The sequence below is a fragment of the Cyprinus carpio genome, chromosome B19 (genome assembly GCF_018340385.1).
Source record: "Cyprinus carpio isolate SPL01 chromosome B19, ASM1834038v1, whole genome shotgun sequence".
Classification (NCBI taxonomy): Eukaryota; Metazoa; Chordata; class Actinopteri; order Cypriniformes; family Cyprinidae; genus Cyprinus; species Cyprinus carpio.
The window spans coordinates 11673439-11695290 of NC_056615.1; the positions used below are offsets into that span (position 1 = coordinate 11673439).

At 36.3% G+C, this 21852-nt stretch overlaps 1 protein-coding gene across 3 annotated transcripts in view; it reads right to left on the reverse strand.

The window, feature by feature from the left end:
* Positions 1-21424, reverse strand: part of col8a2 (collagen, type VIII, alpha 2) — a 48868-nt gene extending 27444 nt beyond the window's left edge. For 2 of the 3 annotated variants that reach the window (XM_042744956.1, XM_042744957.1), the window contains exon 1: positions 20765-21424. The gene's annotated coding sequence lies outside the window, so the exon portion shown is untranslated. The remainder of the gene's footprint in view (positions 1-20764) is intronic. The other variant, XM_042744958.1, reaches the window with a different exon arrangement.
* Positions 21425-21852: the final 428 nt, after the last annotated feature.

Genomic DNA, 21852 nt, shown 5'->3' on the forward strand with positions numbered 1-21852 from the left:
CCTGGGAAATGGGACTATACAAAGCACTTATAGAGATCAGCAGGTCGGCTAGCACTGAGGAGGCTCTTCTCCTTAGTAACACTGTTACAAAGTATGAGGGCAAGTATTAAGAATGACCACACACATAGATGAGAAATCTTTACATTTTAACAGTTTAATCATTTGTAAACCAATTAAAGGTAGTTCTTTTAAAATAAAACAAAATAAAATAAATCAGATAAAGATGTTTTTTTTCTTGTTGAAAAAAAATCACTAGAATAATTTCAACAATTTGAATACACATCTATTATGAGCATGCTTTTAATTTTTTTTTTTTATTAATTTCGATATTTTTGGGAGCATAAAGTAAAAATGTCAGGGTGATACAGGGTGTCTAAAATAAAATAAATGAAAATCAGGTTGTAAAATGTCGTCTGGTCTCTGGTCGTCAACTCTCTACTTTATAATTATTATTTTTTTTTCATTTTTATATTTTTGAGGAAGAATAAAGTGAAAAATGTCAGGGTGACACAACTGTTTGAATAAAGTATAATAAAATAAAATAAACCAGGTTTTTAATGTAAAAACTTATGAAAATACTTAAGAATTACTAATTCATTACTTTTTTTTACCTTTTAAAACATATTTTACTTTGAAAATACTGATGTGCACACTCACATGGAAAATATGTTATTACTTTTTACCTCATTTGGTCCAATCTTATTTGTCACTGACCCATGATCAGTACTTAAGTGTTTTAAAGACATCTGTTCCAAATACTAGATTCTGCTTGGCTGTTCTCTGACACTAATGGCTTAATGACACCTTTTCTTTAGCACTTGTGGTGTCAGCCACTGTTTTATACCCGGTAAAGTGGTCTGGATTCCTCCTCTCACGCAGAACAGATCCATTTGGTTTTCACTTCATCTAGACAGGAGCTTTAAAATAATGAGGCCATAAACGCACCGCCGTTACTCAATGCCGACACCACACAGCCAATTAAAAACAAATCAAGCCTTCACTCCTCATGTCAAAAACTGCTCAGTCTTACACAGTTGAGCTCCTCTTAAATTCCCTTGAACAGCCTCCTTCCTCTTCCTTACATCTTCCTCCCTTCAACCGCAGTCTGAGGAGCCTAATAATAATTTGAGCTCCTATCAGTGCAGAGCAACAATTGATAAGCCAGAAGATAAAATGCCAAAGACATGTTTCCACCCAAATAAAAGCTCCAGCCAAAGCACACCTCTCAGGGGAGGGATGAATGATGGTTGTTGTGCAACTCTGGGTGGAGGCAGACTGCCCTAGAATGTGCAGTCCAGTCACTATTAATGAGATTATGATCAGCCTTATGCACTTCAAAAGGTCCTGGGAAGACTGTGTATCACTGGTTTAATGGTTTCCGAGGCATGGCCTGTTTTCATCATAGATGACAAGATCCATTCCAATGTAAGCTAAAGAAAGGCCTCTGCGATTGGCGCCAAGTAATAGCATTTTCAGGTAGAGAAGCAAATCTGGCAAAACATCTTGCATAAACTATTTCAGGCCAATGTGAATTGCAGCTTTTATGCTTGTTAGGACTAGTTAGCAGGACTCTATACTAAACAAGTGACTAGGAAGCCACTGGCTCCTAAAATGGAACATTAAGTAGCCAGTTTATGAGTCTTTTCTACCTTTTTTCAACACTGATTAGATCTTATTGTACCAAACAATGACCAACAATATATTTTGTACAATATTAATGTTTTTAAATATATTAAGTTGTAAATATAATATATGAGCACTATTTTTTCATCCATTTATTTCCTTATTGTGAAATAATGCTGCCTCTGTTACAAAAATGAAACGAAGTTTTTTTATTGTTGCAATATAAAGATTTTAAAATTTAGATTTTAAAAATAGCTTCTGTATATAAGTTATCAAACATATAAACATGCAATTACTGGTATGGTTATAAAAATATATCAGTTAATCTCTACTCAAAAACTACACATCATCAAAGTAACAGTTTCTGGTTCAATTATAATCAGAATAATAATAAAAAAAGACTCAACTGACAGTTTTCATTTTGGTGATGGAGTCATTTGTGAACTTGGTAATGGCTTTGAATGATTCACTGGCTGAGCTGAGTCTGATTCAAACTCACTCAACTCACAAGCAGGCTGAATCATTTTGACTGACTCTTTAAAAAAGAGCCAGTTTATGAGAGTCATTTATTCATGATATGACCAAGTACATCTACTAAACTGAGGACACATACCAATATCCCATATCAAAGACTTTCCATCTAAAACACATTATTTTCAGCACTTTTGTAAATGTAAATTGCAAATGTTTCAGAATCTTGAAATGTTGGACAAACAAATGTTCAAATGTTGGACAAACAGGCTTCTTTGAGGCAAATCTGTGGCACATACTTATAATAAAAATGGTTTAATATAGAAATAAATATAAATATTAGGATAAATAGTACACATTTCAGGATAAATAGTACACATTTCACTTTATGCTGTAAAGTCTGTTGTATTTATTTATTAAGGTGTGAAAATGACCTCTCTTGCAGCTCTCTGATTTGGAAGAGGAGAGACAGACCACATATGGGCTGAGAAAGCGAGTAGAGTGAAAGAGTTGAGGAGAAAGATGGGATGAGGAATAGGTGAGAGGGGGTCAGTTCTGCTAGAACAATTATCTTGTTCCTGAAACCTGCTATTTAATGGAAATCCTCGGTCCCTGCCAAACTACACGCCTGCATCTTGGTATGAGCCGTGGTGCAGACCTTCTCTCAATCATTCCCTTTCTTGCTTTTCATTTTTGATTGGACACTTTACTCAGATGGTTGCTTTGTAAGGAGCGGCCATTAGTCTCAGAGATGCAACAAAAGGGGAACTCTGTTAAAATTCCTTGCACACATTCCTTCTTTCTCTTTCTCTTTTCATTCAGTGTATTGGCACTATCTGTGGACCAGCACTGGGGTCACCCTCATGCTCACCCTGACAGCAGGTGCCTATAAAGGGGAATACAGCTGAGAAAGTCCGTTGTCCACACCATATCAGGGGCTTTACTTTGTGGCTTTGATTAGTGAGCCATAAACTGTTAGATAAGTTTCTGCTACATTTCAGGACAATTATTCTGGATGATCACTACTCCAATCTATTCATTTGGATACTTGAATTCTGGGTTTGTAATACTGAATACTGCACCGCTGGGGTCTCTGGCATCTGTTATGAACGGTGGCACATTCCTTTAGAAGTCTGGGTGGGCACTGCTGGAGCTCCATTAAATAGACGACCCATTGTTCATCAATGCAGCACAACAGCTATAGAAAAGCCCTTGATGTGGACTTAAACATGGAGGTGAAAAAGACCACACATAACCTTCTCAAACAGCCTCTGTGAGATTGAATTCAGTCTGTTCTCATTCATCATTCATACTTGTACATATAAAACATTAATGCAAGCATTAATGCAATATGTAGGAATGTCATATATCAAAAATATACTAACACTTAGAATATAATTTAAAAGTTTTGTGCTGATAAGATTTTTAAAAGCTTTTGTAGGGCACCAAGGCTGCATTTACTGTATTTATAGTAACAGATTGATTTACTCAGAATGGAAACGATTAATATTTATATACAAATTCTTCTGTATATTAGATTTTTTTTTTTTTTAAATCTGCTATACACCATTAAAGAGGATCTGTCACAGAAGAAAATAAAAGTTGCAGGTTGTGAGAGTAAATCAATGAGAGTAAATGATGGAAATGATGAAGTGAACTGATCCTTTAAGATCCACATCTGTAGACAAAAACCTGAAATGACTGCAAACGCGCAGAGTGTGCATAAGAACATTTGGCAATTATATGAATGTATGTACTAACAGAGGGCAGAAAAATACAGTGTTATCTACAGTGCATGTCTCATGGATTCAAATACATGAAACAAATCAGAAGGTGAGAACGTGCCTCTCCATTGAGTCCAAGGATAATTAATTGACTAAAGTCAACGCCACAGCCTGTAAACGAGCTCTTCGTGAAACAAAGTAAAGTACATGCAAATTACCCAAACAGCCCTTTCTCTAATCATTCACGAGTTGCTGACCAAGAGCTCTGCTCTTTAGTATGGTTTGGAAAAGAATGTGTTTACTTAGGTTTAGGGAAAGGGGGCTAAACTCAATGGACCACAGCCACAGAGGGGAAAAGCTATGAGAAAACCACTCCTTGCCACTGAATATGGTGCAATCCGTTTTTACATGCAGAGGGGAGAAGAATTAATGAAATAAAACAGCATCTGACAAATTAGCAGTTTTATAGCAAATTCACTTCAAATTCAAATGAACATAATGGCAGAAAATAGCCTTTTACACCACAAAGGCCTACTTTCAAATGGCACAAGGGTAAAAAGGGTTGTCAGTAGGCAAATTAATTATAAATCTAAGCACAGCCGTCTAATATTCCTCTTCCTGTTTTAACAATCTGTGGCCTGAAGATAAAAATATCACACTAAATAACACCATTCTCTGCTCTAAAGCTCATGAAAGATCATATGAACTGAAATGGCTCCAATCATGGAGAGCTTAATGGTTATAAGCAATTTTTTAGTGACTGCCATGTTCGGTCTTTTAAGCAAAGCCAATAGTCAAGTCATGGACGAGGCATTCCAATTCGCTCCATGCAACCACCATTTTGTGGCTTCTGTGGGGTGGCAGAGGAATGCCATTTTAATCCCTGTTGGACTCATGCCCCTTTTTTGGACAAGACAAGGTTTCTTTGGTCCTCTCGTCTGGCTTTGTAGATCTTTTCAGACTGGGCATGTATCCATAGACACCCTGGAGCTCGACAAACCTACTACTGAGACGCAGACTAAGAAGCCTCCATGCTTAGACATAATACAGTATATCAAAGTAAAGCAGACTGCTGCGTGTGTGCGCTAATCTATGGGGCAGATGTTAGGGTGACACCTCATTGAGGACAATGGCTACAAAACAGCATACCGCATAACATTTTGAAGCAAAGCCAGGGATATTCATGGAAAAGTGTTTGATTTCTAATGCATATACTGTGTTTTGGATGCTAGAGTGTAAAGTCTTAAAGCAACACTTTAGAAAAAAAAAAATTAAAAATACAGACGGACAGAAAGCTTTGTCTATATACTGTAGTGAAAGACAAAAGGATCCAATACAACATTAGATTCCACTGACTTTCATTGTATGGAAAATAAAACACTAAGGCATTCTTAAAATGATACTTTTGTTTTTCTCCAAAGAAATAAATTAATACAGGTTTGGAACGAGAATCCCATGAGTGTCCCGTTAACATTATAAAGACTATATTGGTTGAAGTATTAAAGCTTAACAGTATGGTTACGCTAGATCAAGCAAAATTGAAGAACAGACAGGCGTGACATTATTTTGAACAAAATCAGGCCAGAATGAAGTTTGTTTGTTTCAGGAGTTCAAAACAGCTTGCCAAAGTAAACTTTGTGGAAAAATGTGCTCCAGCTGGTAAACGCCTACGAACTACCATTGATCTGTGGCGAATACGTAATAGGTAGGTGTACACTGGGGCTCTGCCTTCTTTGATGTGGAAATCATCTCCAGTTCATTTCTTGTATTCAGGCCGTCAAGGTCAAGCATGATTGAAAACATGAACACACTGAAAAGCTGCTTTGTATTTTTAATTGAAAGTGGCACTGACACTGTTTTATGTTTAAAGGGATAGTTCACCCAAAAATGAAAATTCTGTCATTAATTACTAAACCCTCGTTCCAAACCCGTAAGACCTTTGTTCATCTTTGGAACACAAAATAAGATATTTTTGATTAAATACGAGAGCTATCTGATGCTGCATAGAAAAGAACGGAACTACCACATTCAAGGCCCAGAAAAGTATAAGGACATTGTTAAAATAGTCCATGTGACATCGGTTGTAATATTATGAAGCTACAAGAATACTTTGTGCACAAAGAAAACAAAAATAACAACTCATTCAACAATTACTTTTATGTGATGCTGCTGACGCAGGAGCTGCTGTTCTGACGTAGAACACAGATGTGCTGCGCTACAGAATGCACAGACATGCGTCGTGTTACTGTCATGAATCTGCGTCGAAACCTGACGTGGAAGAGAAGGAATTGTTGAATAAAGTTGTTATTTTAGTTTTCTTTGCTTACAAAAAGTTTTTTTATAGCTTCATAAAATTACGTTTGAACCACTGATTTCGCATGAACTACTTTTAACAATGTCCTTATACCTTTCTGGTCTTGGGAACATTTCAGTTGCCTTGCAGTGACCCTATGGAGGGTCAGAAAGCTCTCATATTTCATCAGAAATATCTTAATTTGTGTTCTGAAGATGAACGAAGGTCTTATGGGTTTGGAACGACATGAGGGTCAGTAATTAATGACAGAATTAATGCGGTAAAGATGCTTGCTTTAAAGCAATCAAGCTTTAGATGTCAGGATGTTTCATAACAGTTTTCTTCTGTTCAGATTTCCAACTTCTTTTTGTTTTTTTACCTCTAAGCAAACAGCTAAAAAGAATTTTGTCATGAGTACAGTATATCAGGGCCTGTAAGGTGGTTCTTTCAGAAAGGATATGATAAACAAAGACGAAGTGTGTTATCAATAGAAAATTAGTTACCTGCTAATGTATAAACACTGCAAAATGTTATGAAACCTCAGGAATAGTAGGCTGAATTGTATGGCGTGTGGAGCTAATGGAGCAGATCACTGCCTCTGTCTTTCAAGCAATAGGAATATAATGCAAAAATAATAGTGCTGGAATGTTCGGCTCTACAAGTGTGTGTTGTTACTGGGTTTGGAGGAGACTTTGAGGCCATGAATCAAGCAGATGAACCCCACTTGAAAAACTTGCCTGGTCTAGACAAGACTCCTCCATGCAGTTTTATCGTTTCTGCAAAAAAAAAGAAAATGCTGAAAAATTATGCTAGTGATACAGCATATTAGTGTTGCCTAATGGAAAAAAGGCAATAAAGACTGCGTTTTTAAGAATGGGGAAAGTATGAACTTTTCACACCCTCCTACACAGACTAAATCCCCAAATCTAGACAACGACATCCAACGCCTTCGCAAAACAGACAGGAAATAGACACAAAAGACAGACAAGAAAACAAACACAGTCTAACTCTTTCTTTGCTTTTCCAAAATCTTTTTGTCGTGCCGGGTGCCGTTTGCTGAATCGCAGGCTGCCTAATAAGGAGACTGTGGTTTCTGCTGGAATGACTTAACTAGTGCTTAAAATGCTATTTTAATGATTTGTGTGAGAGTCTGTGATGGGAAAGTGAGAGAGGGGCAGACGAGAGACGATTGTACTAGTGTCTGTGGGCACCATGGTTCAGCATCTATTTCCATGCTAAATGCCAAAATCACTCTCATCCCCCATATCTCCCCCAAAGATGAATAATTCACTATAAATGTACTCTAGCAGCCTCATCGAGCTGCTTAGTTCACTAGTGCAGGGTTTTTAAACTTGTAAATGCCAAGGACCCCCCAATATGATGATCCCGTTAGGAACCCCCTGCCTAAAATATAAAGGCAGCTATATGTTTTTATATATAAAGACCCATTTATACCGCATGATTTTTTTTATTTTTATGATTTAATAGACGTGTTGTTTCCAAAATTAAATATCATTGTATTAAATCCAGCATGAATCATCAAAACTGTTTCTGAGGGAAAATATGTACTTTCTATTGAGTTAAGTTACTTTATGTTAGCTTTTATCTATCCAACATCTGAATATAAAGGAAATAATTTCAATTCAGTTAAATTATAAAAAAAAGAAAAGAAAAAAAAAGCTGTTCCCAAGCTTTAAAAAAACTCGCCATAGAAGTAGTAATAAGAGGAGACAATAGCATGGAAAAACTCCCTAGAAAGATACAACACGAATAGATTTTTCCCTAAATAAAAAAATAAATTATATGCTGTTAAAGTACAGTTTGTATTTTTTCTCATTTTGTATTTTTCATGGATTCCCTTTGAAGGCCCCAAATGAAAGGTGGGAATGCACTGACATCCACTTTGTTTGTAAATCAAACCATTCCCAGCTTCCTGTGTATGTGATTAAATTTGCCTGAGCCTCATTTTGTCTCAACGACTGTAGTTATGTGTCCAGTTTGTGGAATGGTGACTCAAATTCAAGTATTTTTCAGAAACACATGGCTTTGTTTGGGTAACTGAACTACATCAGTATGGCCCTAAGAGGACACAAGACGGTCATTAATACTGCAGAAGAGCATTTGCAGTCCAGTTGATGATCATTTTTATGCAGCAGTATTTCAGTCGAAGGACAGCAGAGGTACTGTTTTGTCTGATGGGATTCAAAACAATTTAGTCAGCAGTAAGGCACGTAACCAGTTTTTGCTTCTTTTTCAGTGAACAATCTGAGTGAGTTTTTGGAAGGGAAAGTGGATTTCATGAAGAGCATTTTGTCCCTATTAGATCATCTCTATGTCTGCAAACCTCTTACCTGTGGATGATAATATTATACAGCTTAAAATTGTAAATAAAAATAAAAATATATTGTTTATGCTTGTGCTTTTCGTTAAGTCACTTAAAGGAGGCTAAAAGCCTCTGCTAAATGGTAAATGTAAATATGAGTTATTCAACTTTGGTACATCACTGCAATACTAATAATGAGGCTAAATGAAAACATTCCTCTGCAGGCTCATCTGGATTCCATAAATACCTAATAGAGAGATTTATGCGATGACTGTGTGGGACGGTATGACCAATGCAGCTATTTGCAAACAGAAACATTCCTAATTCAATTACTGTAAAACCCACATACTCATATGAGCTGCCAAATGCATAGCCCAAGCATACGGTGGCACTCTATTCTGTAGAGCATTATGGGATGCAGAAAGTGTGTTTGGTTGCTTAAGAACTGCCACACAATACCCTCCAGATTTAATATCCTCTTATTGGGTCTCGGCTGAATGTAAACGGATTAGCAGTTGCTACTTGGACTCGATCACACGGTGCAATTGGAGAACTCAGATTCTGCAGGTTTTCTTTCTCCAGATTCACCTACATTTGGTTAAAGCTGGTTGGTTTGTGATGCAGGGGTCATGCTTTGTATTGTTTCAACTGGGTAATCAGATAGAAACCCCCATAGGGAGTCTTTGCAATGTTATAAGCCTATGAAGGCCGGATCATGTTCATAGAGATTGGGTTCCACTCAAAAAGCTTAATAGTTCGACTCTTTCTAGCTATGCCAGGAAAATGTATCTGTGACAGGGATAACTGTTTGGACCAAAGGAGATCATGCATTGTCTTTAGAGTTGGGTCATCTTCAAAAAGGACAGGAGTGGAAGCGCCTGGTTTGGAAGATCTGTATTTCAGAGCAGGATACCAGGAACAACTCAGACTTTGTCTCGTCATGGCTTGTATTACAGGCTGCTTTGAACTCAAGACGCCCCGGTTTAATTTCTCATCAATTCAACAAGGTTATGATGATGACATCTGGATGTCAGGATTAGTTATCCAATATAATTACCAAGTAAAGAGACACACAATGCACAAAACGAAAAGGACTTATACTTAAATGATTTTGATAATTCAGAAACATGTTTAAACTTTCCCTCACTTCATGGCATCATTTAGATTTATGTGTTTGTCAGAGAAAAACACGGCCATCACAAGCTGAGTGGATAAACTGAGGATGACCTTCATCTGAGCAGGCATGAGTTAGCAGCTTTTCCAGACATGTGGCTCAGACAGGAAGTTCAGAAGAAATCCTCTTGTTGTAATTATTTGGAACAAGTGGTCTCTCTCTTTACACAAACACTTGAAATGGAAAAAATATGTGGCATGTATGAAAGTCTGTCTCTATATCAGAGTAATATAATAATAAAAAAGTAAATTGCGACCTCTTCTCCCACCAGTGACTGTATCTAACAGCCTTTTTTTCTCACACTTACACTGCTGTACACAATTTTGGGGCTGGTAAGCTTTGTGATTGCAAAGCTTACCTGTCAGTTTTCGTAGTCACATGATACTTCAGAAGTCATTCTAATATGCCACTTTTAATGCTTGAGAAACATTTTTTATTATAAATGTTGAAAACAGCTATGCTGCTTAATATTTTTTTTGTGTGTGTGTGGAAAGCATGATACATTTAAAAAAAAAAAATAGAAATCTTTTGTAACATTATGAATGCTTTTTCTGTCACTGTTGATCAATTAAATGCATCCTTGCTGAATCTCACAGTGTTACTTTATTATTTAAAACTACCTCACAATAGCCTTTATTTATTTTTGTAGAAACAAACTTCTATAGGTATATGTTGCCTATAATCAAGTCAAAATCTCTTGAATCAAATTATGATCAAACAGGAGCTTCCAAAAGGGATGTGAAAAAGGATGGAGTGTTTCTGAGAAAGACAAATCCTTTCCTCTCTACATTTTCAGCAGCTTTAGCCGGGGTAATGGGATACAGGGTACCTTTTACACGAAGGAAAGAAAGTGGGCCTTTGAGATTTAGACAAATAGCACACTGATCTTGATTGCACAACTGGTGCAAGGCACGGGACATTCTGAGACGAGACAAACAAATTGCAGGAAACAAAGGTTGCAGGTGGGACGGTCTCCTTAATCAGGCAAAAATCTCCAGCTAGAGGCAAAACTAGCGAGCCTGTACGTTTCTGTACAAACCTTTTAAAACCTCATGCTGATGAAAGCACTAAAGCCACTCCAGCTAAATTATGGAACAGGCATCAAGCCACTTTAAGATGAATATCACACAGTCTCATAACACATGGGAAAGTTTTTTCCTTGCAGTTCTATAAAGGATAAAAAAAATACTGCTCATGGGGCAGGAAGTGCTGGTGAGCCACACTTGGATCAAGTACGACAGTGTCACTTATTGGCAAGACAGATTTTACAAAAGCTCTGGTTTGCATTAGCAAAGCAGCAAAAAACAAGGGTTTTAATGGATAAATCTTAACAAAAGGAAAGAGAGAACAAGGACAGAGTGTCTAATCAGTTGTTAGTCTCATTAAACACAAAGTAATTAAATGAAGAAACTGAAAATAGCATCAAACTGATTGAAGCAATATCAGTCTTCAAATAAACAGCTCAGAAATTACATTTGGATGAGTTTAGATTTTGAGAGACTTTTAAAAGGCATTTTTAAAGAGTTGGATGAACATAGTGACCAACTTATTTATAGTCAACATGTTCCATCTTTCTTCAGCAAGTGCTAGCATATGTGAAAGGTCAACCGCGCTGCATCAGGAGCCAGTTCTCCATGCTAACATGAATCTCTTCCTTGCTGTGGTTAAGGGAGAACACAAGTGCTCTGTTGTGCTTGGGAGTTGGATGGTGCACGGCCCATTTGAGCGCTCTCATCTTTGGCCAGCTTGTCAAGCTCTTCCTTCATTCTGTCACACCAAACTGCCCGGAGATGCAAAAGTTTACTGGGCAACAGTAAAGCATGAGGCGGAGGGAAGGGGTATTTTAAAATGATAATTGTCTGTGTTTTGGATGCGTATGAAAGTGGGAATTCTAGAACAGGATGCGATAGGATAACATGAAATGAGACTATATGGCTATCTATCTATCTATCTATCTATCTATCTATCTATCTATCTATCTATCTATCTATCTATCTATCTATCTATCTATCTATCTATCGATCTATCTATCTATCTATCTATCTATCTATCTATCTGATTTTTACTGTTTTTGAAAAAAAGTGGTTAAAATAGCATTATTGTAAAATATTATTACAATTTAATATTGATGTTTTCCATTTTAATATATTTTAAAATGTAATCTATTCCTGTGATGTCAAAGTTGAATTTTCAGCATCATTACTTCAGTCTTCAGTGTCACATGATCCTCCAGAAATCATTCTAATATGCTGATTTGCTGCTCAAGAAACACTTCTCATTATTACGTTGAAAACCATTGTTCTGCTCTTTTAGGATTGTTTAACAAATATAAGTTCAAAAGAATAGTATTTATTTGAAATAGAAATACTTTACTTTCACATTTTTATTCAACTGCATCCTTGCTGAATAAAAGTATCGATTTCTTTCAAAAAAATTAAAATAAATAAAAATAAAATAACAAAAGATTCTTACCAACCCCAAACTCTTTAATAGTAAACTTTTTTATGCATGTATATTGTTTCTTTCTTTAAGGCCTGGTGCAATGTTTTTTTAAGGATTTATGCGGTTTAATATGTTAAAGATGCTAACATGAGCTTTATCAAATGAACTACCTCCACTGAAAGACACGATCACCATGACAGAACCACAAATCTTTCCTAAAATAACAATGATCTGATGGAAGCTGGATGAAGATGAGTATGGGTAATGTTACTAATGTACTTCTGGAAGAATCTTACTTAAAAGTGCAAGGGTAACAACTGGAACTGTTGTCGGTAGTGTTCTCAAGAAGTCGTCGGAGGGAAAACTGGGAACACATGTAAAGAAATATTATCCAAGACTTAAGCTGAAATAAATAACCTCTAAAGCCTTATTCCCATCTTTGCTGTTGCAGACCATCCATCAACCCTTCCCTTAATGTGAGAAAAGAGGGTAAAAAATCTTGGCCTGGGAGGACAAAGACAAAGTTATAACTGGAGTTTTATTTTAAGGATTTGACCCAGAGAGGAACTGGCACTGTTCTGTGTCTTTCCTGTAGTCTTGGAGTCCCTCATCAGTTTGGCTCCCAGATGCTGAACAGGACTAATGAGAAAGCCGGTAAAATCAACCAGCATCCAATTAAAAGAAATCAAGTCCCTCTGAACCTTAAAGCCCATCAACTGATGTCCCATTACGATTCAGTTGGGTTCGGTTGTGCAGGTAGAACTAAACCAAACAAGGCCATAAGTGCCTCCAGCTGGATTCAGCTCATATTTTGATATTCTGTTAATGGCTTGCACTGCAAGATTTAGGAACACCATGCACGCAAATAAAGATTTTATTCTGCAAAACACAAAGCAAAAATATGCTATTTTGGCCGTTACATTAAAACATAGAAAACCAAAGAAATACTAAATGTCTTATTTGTTAAAACTCCATTATTTTGTGAAGTCCTCTGTGAAGCTTCTGGGATGTCTCCATCCTTCCTTGTGTACAAATAATATTTTGAGTCACAGAATTTGACCAAAGGCATTTTGGTTTTCAGTGTGCCAAACCATGAACCACTGTTTCATCACAAACATCAAATAAACTATAGTATGAGTAATGAGTCATTAAAATGGGGGTAAAAGTGAGGATCAAACATAAATCTAGAATAAAAAAAGACAGATAGAGCCAAATCATGCCTCTTCTTAATACTCTTTCATCAGTGTTTTATTCTAATACTTCTAAGGTCCAGAAGAACCATGGCAATCAATAGCTGGAGACCATTACACAAACAATACAAACATACGTTGGATGAAAATAGGTCCATACAAATATACTGTTTCTGTTTACAGTGCTGTCTGCAATTGACAGTTGCATGTCTGTGTTCGGTGTTGGTGTGGAAATGGCTTGACTGTCTCGCTCTCAGTCCTGTCTGGAAGCGTGATGCTGATAAGACAGCTTCAGATTGTGATTGTGGAGACGTTTGCTGGGTCTGAATGACAGAGAGGCTGCTGAAAGAGCTGATACTGTGCAAAAGGAAAAATAATAACAGCCGCTTGCCAAGCTTCCCCATTTCCTTCTATTGCCAACGGAACGGAAAATCTCATCCATGTCCAGTGCATTTTCAAGAGCCAGGGGAGAGAAAATGAGGGAATGCAGTGAAGAGGGGAATGTGAAAATGAAAGACTAGGAAGACAAGATAGATAGATCGAAAGACAGATAGCAACTTTACTGATCCCTGAAGGGAAATTTAGTAAAACTGCAAGATTACTGAGCGGCCAAAAGTATACCTTAAGTAACAAAGGTTGAGGGGAGAGATGCTGGTTATTGTTTTATTCTTTTCTTTTTCATTGTGGAGAACAAACAAACACAAGGCATGGACTGCAATCTGGTTTAATTACATATCGGTTTTCAATAACAATATTGCTTAATATTGTTTTTACTTGCTTAGTTGTTTTGACTTAAGCATAAATCTATTTAAATATATATATATATATATATATATATATATATATATATATATATATATATATATATATTCTAAATTACAAGCACACTCACATAATATTCATTACATATATAATGATTATTATATATACAATACTATAATATTCATATAAATTAATTAACTTAAATTTGAAATATTTACTAATTTATTAATTTACTTAATGCTTTATATATATAGCTATATATATATATATATATAGCTATAGTTAGTTTTAGACATATTCTATATAGAATATTCACATAAATAAATTAACTTAAATTTGAAATATTTACTTTATGCTTAAAGTATATATATATATATATATATATATATATATATATATATATATATATATATATATATATATATATATATATATATATATATATATATATATTAGTGCTGTCAAACGATTAATCGTGATTGATCACATCACATCTAGTTTTTATTTACATAATATATCTGTGTGTATTGTGTATATTTATTATGTTTATATAAATACACATACATACAGTATATATTTTGAAAATATTTACACATATTTACATGTATATATTTATATTCATATAATTTATTTTATACATAAATATATTTAATATATAAAAGTAACATATATTATATATATATATATATATATACGTGGGTTTGTATTTATATGTACATAAATATACACAGTACACACACACAAACACTATGTAAACAAAAACTTTTATTTAATAATCACAATGAATCGTTTGGCAGCACTAATATATATATATATATATATATATATATATATATATATATATATATATATATATATATATATATATATACACACACACACACATATATATATATATATATATAATCACACACACATATATATAATTGTTTTTAGAGAGTTTATCTTATTAAAAAAATACTGATTAAGAAAATGATTTTATTTTTCAGTGCATTCACATAGTTGTATGTGATTTATGATATTTTAAATCAGCCCTGAGTCTAAGCCCAGATCTGTGCCGCATTCATCAGACTTAAATTAAAGCTGTTAATTTCCGCAAGCATGTGTTTAATTGTGTCCTATTGAGAATAACAAAACAGACACATCTGTTAAGGGCAGTACACCTTTCCACTCAATCAATCAAACAAACAGTTGACATCTTCACACCCTAGCGCCCACAGAATAAACTCACTGGCCTTCACAGATAACCTCCCCTTTCCTGGATGTGTTTGCACCTCTTTTCCTGTCCAGACCAATTCATGCACAACCCATTGGAAAAAAGCCTCATGCAACAGGATGTTTGATTGAGCGACCGGCGGCATTTTTCGCTAAGGTCTGAGATGTTCACACACTCCCTCACAAAGGCACGCACCCTCATCGAATCGGCGATGCAGGCTAAGCATGTTGCTGATTGCAGAGTTGGCTTATGCCAAAATGCTGTTTCCGACAGCTTTGAGGGTAATTCCTCATTCTCTGTTTTTCTTTTGTCCGTCATACATTAAGTGGAGAACGGGCGGAAGGAACGAAGCCTGCAGAGCCCCATCAAACAGACTTTGGGGAAAAGCACAGTTCCTCAAAGGAATGCGCCGCTTGCCTTGTAGCACCATTGAACAAGACTGTTTTTCCCCTCTCTTGGTGAGCGAAAAACATCTAGAAACAAATGGTAATGGTGAGAGATGGGGGCGTGAGTTCCTGGAACGTAACACAGTCAGGCATATGCTTTTCCCGGAGCATGAGTGGTATTCTCCTTCATTTCCTGTTTAAAGTGAACACCAAATAAAGGAGGTATGAAGGTTACCACACGGTTGATGAGAAGAACATTCCTGCCAACATTAATGGGCTCAAAATAACAGAGTATGATATGGTCGCAGGCCAAACAAACGGGGAAAATATAAACGAATTGGTTACACTTTTCACGAAGTTTCAATAATGCATTAGATATCATGAACTAACAATGTTCTCTGTTGTTCATAATACACTAATATTAATTTATACAGTGCAAATAATCCTATTGATGAGTATTTTTTGTTTTATTTTCCAGTAAAAATAGCTACACATTCTTGAAACAAGATCAATTTAGGATTTATTTTCAGAGAATGTATTTGTAATACAAGTGTATTTAGTTTTAGAACACAGATATTTTACACATTTTAAGTGTAACAAAGATTAAAAATGTGCCAGCGCAGTATTCAAGATAAAATGTATCAAATCAGGCCATAAAGGGATAATTCATAAAAATCAAATACATCAACATTTAATTACCTTCATGTTGTTTTAAACCTGTATGACTTTCTTCTGTAGAACACAAAATAAACTATTTTGAAAAATTGTTGGTAACAAAACAGTTTTGGCTGTATGACTTCCACTGTATGGACATTCAACACTGAGACATTTCTCAAAATATCTGTTTTATGTTCTTTAGATTAAAAAATTATCGAAATAAATAAATAAATAAATCAAGTAAATTAAGCTTGTTTCAATAATTTTAAGATAATTTGCAACACGAAAAACAAGCCACATGAGACAGTAAAGTTATCACTGATACAAACCTTATTATGAGGTGTTACCAGTGGATTTTAAGGTACAATAAACAAAAACAACAACAATTACAATTTACACAGAAAGAAAAGAGGCCTTTGTCATCTAAAATTTCTCAGATGCACACACAGCACCAGAGGCACAGACTGTGAGCCTGTGTGTGTTCCTCACATTGCCATGTAACAGGGTTTGCGGTTGCACAGTCAAGGTCAGAAACTCTGCCCTCTAGTGGCACTATATTAAAAAACCGATGTGGATTCCTGGTCCTCTCAACAGAGAAGGAATACATTTCCCGGTTGGCAAACAAGCATCAGTAGGTTTATGAGTAATGCAAAAAAAAGAGAAGAAGATTCTCCATAATGACATGACAATCCACATACTTCATAAGTTTGACACTCAATTCTGTTCTACATATACATTTATTCCTTCACCTTTGGTGAGGGTTCGCTGGCCACAATACAAGACATCGCCTCTCATAAACCCAAAGTAAAAGTTCAACCTATTGGTGTGTCCAACATTTCCCATATGCTTCTCAGACTGCATTGGGCCAGATTCTCTGTCTAGTCTCTCCCAGTGATTGAGCATGTGTAATGGATTTCGTATCATTTTCCTCCATTGCACGGTAAAAAAATAAAAACTCAAATGGGAATTGAATCTGCAGTAAGCCATTACAAGCTGAATGAAAAGAGACATCTATAATGGTTTGGATAAGCTTTGCTTCTTTTTATTTCTCAGATATGGCTTCTCCAGGGCACACATTTACATCCACCTTGAGATAAAGGAATCCAAAGCACAGGGAAATATGGTTTTCAATGTCTGCGATGTACCTTATAAACAAGATTCAGTGGCTGAAAATTGCCCCAGAATTAACAAGGCAGATGGTTGGACATGGACAAAGGCTTACTGACCAGCACAACCAATAAGTGTGCACCCATTATGAATGGTCCATATATAAAAGCCTCCGTCAGGTCAGTTGGAGTCATGTAATGTAATAAAGAAAGAAATGCATTTCATCAGGCCCAGCCTGGCAGAGCCAACCGACATCATAAAAAGCGGTCAGCAGAGTTATTGGGCCATCCCAAAGGTGGGCATCCATGGTTACAGCATTGCCTCGCCATTAAGGCTTCACACTGCCAAAGTATTTGCATTTGTGTACTTTGCCCAAGCAGTCAAAAATTGAGTGGTTAGAATGACCCTTTTAGCCCCTACTGGTAGATGCTATAACTACACCATCTGGACCCAAAAAAAAAAAAAAAAAACTGTATGAAGAACATTATGAAAGCAACTGTTAACTGAAATAAAGCTGAAATAAAATATAATATTGTTTAAAAACCTAAAAATATAAAAACCTGTTGAATGAAAATTTGAAATATTGGGAAATAATTGAAATAAAAATGTTGAAAAGTTGAAGTACTAAAATTACTAAAAACGAAAACAGGAAAAAATTAATTAAAGCTAAACAGAAACGTTTTAAACAAATCTAATAAAAATCAGAAAAGTGCATACAATACTAAAACATACATTTAAATGAAAATTTTAAATAAAAAAATAAAAGCTAATTCTAAATATTATTAAATAGATTAATTTAATTATATTCTATTAATATTATTAAATATTAATAGAATATAAATAAAACTAAAATAGCAGTTTTATGACTTTCGTTGCATGAAAAAACAAACAAACAAACAAACAAACAAACAAAAAACAGCTAAATCATTATTCAAAATATCTTCTTTTCTGTTCCACAGAATAAAGAAAAACATATAGGTTTGGAACAACTTGACGATGAGTAAAAGACTGAATCTTCATTTTTGGGTGAACTATCCCTTTAAAATCTTAAAATTGACTAGTCATGATGTCATTTTCCTGCAGTTCCAGGAGAGATTACTCGCATGACATTTACAGCTCAGGTGATTGGCTGAAAAATGTCTACGGCCCCATGTGCAAAATGTCAGATTTTGAATTGAAAAATAAACTGTGAATGCAAAGAAATAGCTTTCACCAGGTATAACAGATCTCCTTGGCTTTACCTAACTGAAATGTGCATGTGGGGAGAAGGGTCAAAGTATGTGTGAGAAGGAGAAAGGTGCTTGGTGGATTGAAGCTATCGCTGTAATTGCAGTCAGAAAGGTGGGACGCTGTCTGCTGCATCTCCTGATAACAGGACCAGATGAGGCGCATTCATCATAAAATCACATCATACTTCACAGCTGACTTTCCCGTCCTCTGAACTAACCACAGAAGACAGCATCCCATCTAGAAGCCTTGGACCATTTCCAGACGGAGGAATCAGAAGTGTGTGAGGATGATGGGCCCTCTATCTGTGGAGTGTCTTGGACACGTTTTCTCTAACCTCTCTTTTCCACTCGGGGGTTCAGATCATGTCGGAGGCTTGTGTAATGTGGTAGCCCTAGCGGCACTGACGCATAGGTTCGCACAGACCTCAACCACTTCTCCTCAAGAAAGCCATCATGTTTAGGCGCCAAATGTTTTTAGAGGAGAGCATGTTGTCTTTTCCAGACTGGGTCTGTTTCAGTTCTGTATAAGCTGGGCCCTGCTACTCAGACGAGAAAAAAGTATTATTGAATACTATTCCCCAGTGCTCTTGGTGAAGAATGTATTATGAAAGCACATTCCCTTCTCTCTTACAGTCCTCTCTTGATCTCTGTCTGAAATTAAGGCTGCTGCACAGAGCTCATGCCATGTGCAGTATTTGATTATGTGTGGAAAAGCTCTTTTAGACATATTATGACAAAACATCATGTACAAAACTTGCTGAGGTGGGAAGCTACAGCTGACGAAGATACATCAAATGTTGAAAAAACAACACTACATATTTCCATTCAAGTCAACATGAAATGCCTTTTGCGACACAATCAGACATATTTTTTCGATTATTTAAAGATAAAAATTAAGGATGGGAAGATTTTGTCCATTAAGAACCATTTGGCTCCTAATAAATGGCAATTATTATTACTTTTACTACTAATAAATAGGGTGCATTTTGTTTAAACCTCTGAAGTGAACTACACCTGACAGATCAAAATGCAACACTTTCATAATAATAATAGTGATTAATAATAATAATAATTATAATAACAATATATAGGGTGCATTTTGTTTTCATGTAGACTTTAAAAGTGACAATTTAACTTCTGAAGTGAACTATACCTGACAGGTCAAAATGCAACACTTTCATAATAATAATAGTGATTAATAATAATAATAATAATAATAATATTAATAATAACAATATATAGGGTGCCTTTTGTTTTCATGTAGACTTTAAAAGTGATGATTTAACTTCTGAAGTGAACTATTCCTGACAGGTCAAAATGCAACACTTCCATAAATATAACACTACTACTACTACTACTACTACTAATAATAAACAGGGTTCATTTCGGATTCATGATGACTTTAAAAGAAATAAAAGATTAAAAGATTTAATGTGATTTAAACCTCTGACACAGATCAAAGCACTTTCAGAACAACAAGAACAAGAACATCGATAATAATAAAAACACCTATTTTGGTTTCATGTTGACTTCAAAAGAGCTGATTTAATGTGACATTTAACCTCTGAAGTGGACTATGTCTGACAGGTCAAAATGAAATGCTTTCAGAAGCTGAAAAGTGGGCATGGACTTCAGAACACTGTGGGCGGAGCTACATTTAAGTGAGTGGCACTGGTGCGCAACAGAGTGCAGACCAAACAGTCCCAGGTGTCAGTGAGAGCGAGACTGCAGCAGTTATATAACTCTCTCCCTCTCCAACTCCAAAACAGCTGTGAGACCTACCACACTACCTGAACCACACAATCTATACAACCACAAGCACACACAAGCATCATCAGCATTAATGCAGTGGTAGCCGCATGGATCTGTTTAGAAAAATGCGCCACATATTTTGCAGAGATTAATGGGGGTAGAGCACTAAAACATTCTGTTAATCTGCGTTGTGTGTAGCAGTGCACTGAGAATTATGTTGGTCTCATGATTGAGATGTGAACCCGACTGTTTTTCCTCCCTCTCTCTCTCTCTCTCTCTCTCTCTCTCTCTCTCTCCCTGTCTTGCATTTGGATTCAGTTGCTGTGAAGCAACGGGATATGAAAAACATTTTCAGAGATGACATATGCCTGCACCCGGAGGGGAAGGAAAATGAAAGATTCAGATATGAACTTACCTCACCCTTCTGCTTCACCTCAATTACTCAGGCAGGTAACTTCTGCAGGTCAGGTGGCTTTTTTTCTGCGTTCCCTCTTCAGACAGTCTTCTCTGGAGAAATAACTTGAGAAGATGTGACGGGATCCCAGCAGACAGGGAAGTCTCGGGAATGTCTTGGCACTTGGTCGCAGTCAAATATTGTTTACAAATGCTCAGAAAGAACGAACAGCTCTAGAGAAAGTTCTGCTTCTCAATGGCAGGTGCCAGTCTGCTTTCTATTCTTTTTTCTGTCTCTGGTGAAAATTAAGTCCACGTGCTTGTTGCAGTAAAGGGGGAAAAAGTCCTTGTGGTGCTGTCTCCAGCCTGGATACAAGTAGATTTCAGACGCACCTTCTGATTCTCTGTGCACTCTCACAGGGTGGAAAGTAGGAGGGAGAGAGAAAGAAAGAGAGAGAAAGGGAGAGGGAGAATGTGAGAGGCAGGGTGCTCAACTTCACGAGGCAGTGGCTCTCCTGACTCCAGGCAAGAAGAGGACCTCCTTACAGGGCTTTTAACTGGGGGCAAAGCACCTGGAAGCTCCTAGACTTTTTTTTCTTGCAAGTATTTTTTTCCAAACAGAGAGAGTGGATTGTTTCTCTGGTTCCCTCCATACAAAAGGCAAGTGTCTGTGGCCGGGCAGGATAAGGAAGCAGTATAGAGGATGGGGTGGGGTAGGTGGAGTAAAGGGATGGATTTGTACCCCTCCTCTTTTCCCGGTAACCATTTAAGCCCTTGTTTTCCCACCTCCAACATAAACATCTGCAAACAAATGCTTGCACTCATACAAACAGACAAATCTTTCCCAGAAAGCACCTTTTGGAAAATTCAGACTGTGCTGGCGCAGCTCACAGTGCATCGATTTCACCTTGGCGAGAGCATTCTTTCACAAAACGGCTCACATTTGCTGTCCCAAACGTTCCAGCACAAGATTATAAGCACGTATGCAGCAGCAAGTACAGTGGAAGTCTGTTTTTGTGTAATCTTGCCAGACTCTCAGCCAATTAAACCAATCAGTTTTATGAGATGAGATTACATTTCTTGGCTGACTGATCTAGACTGCGAACCACT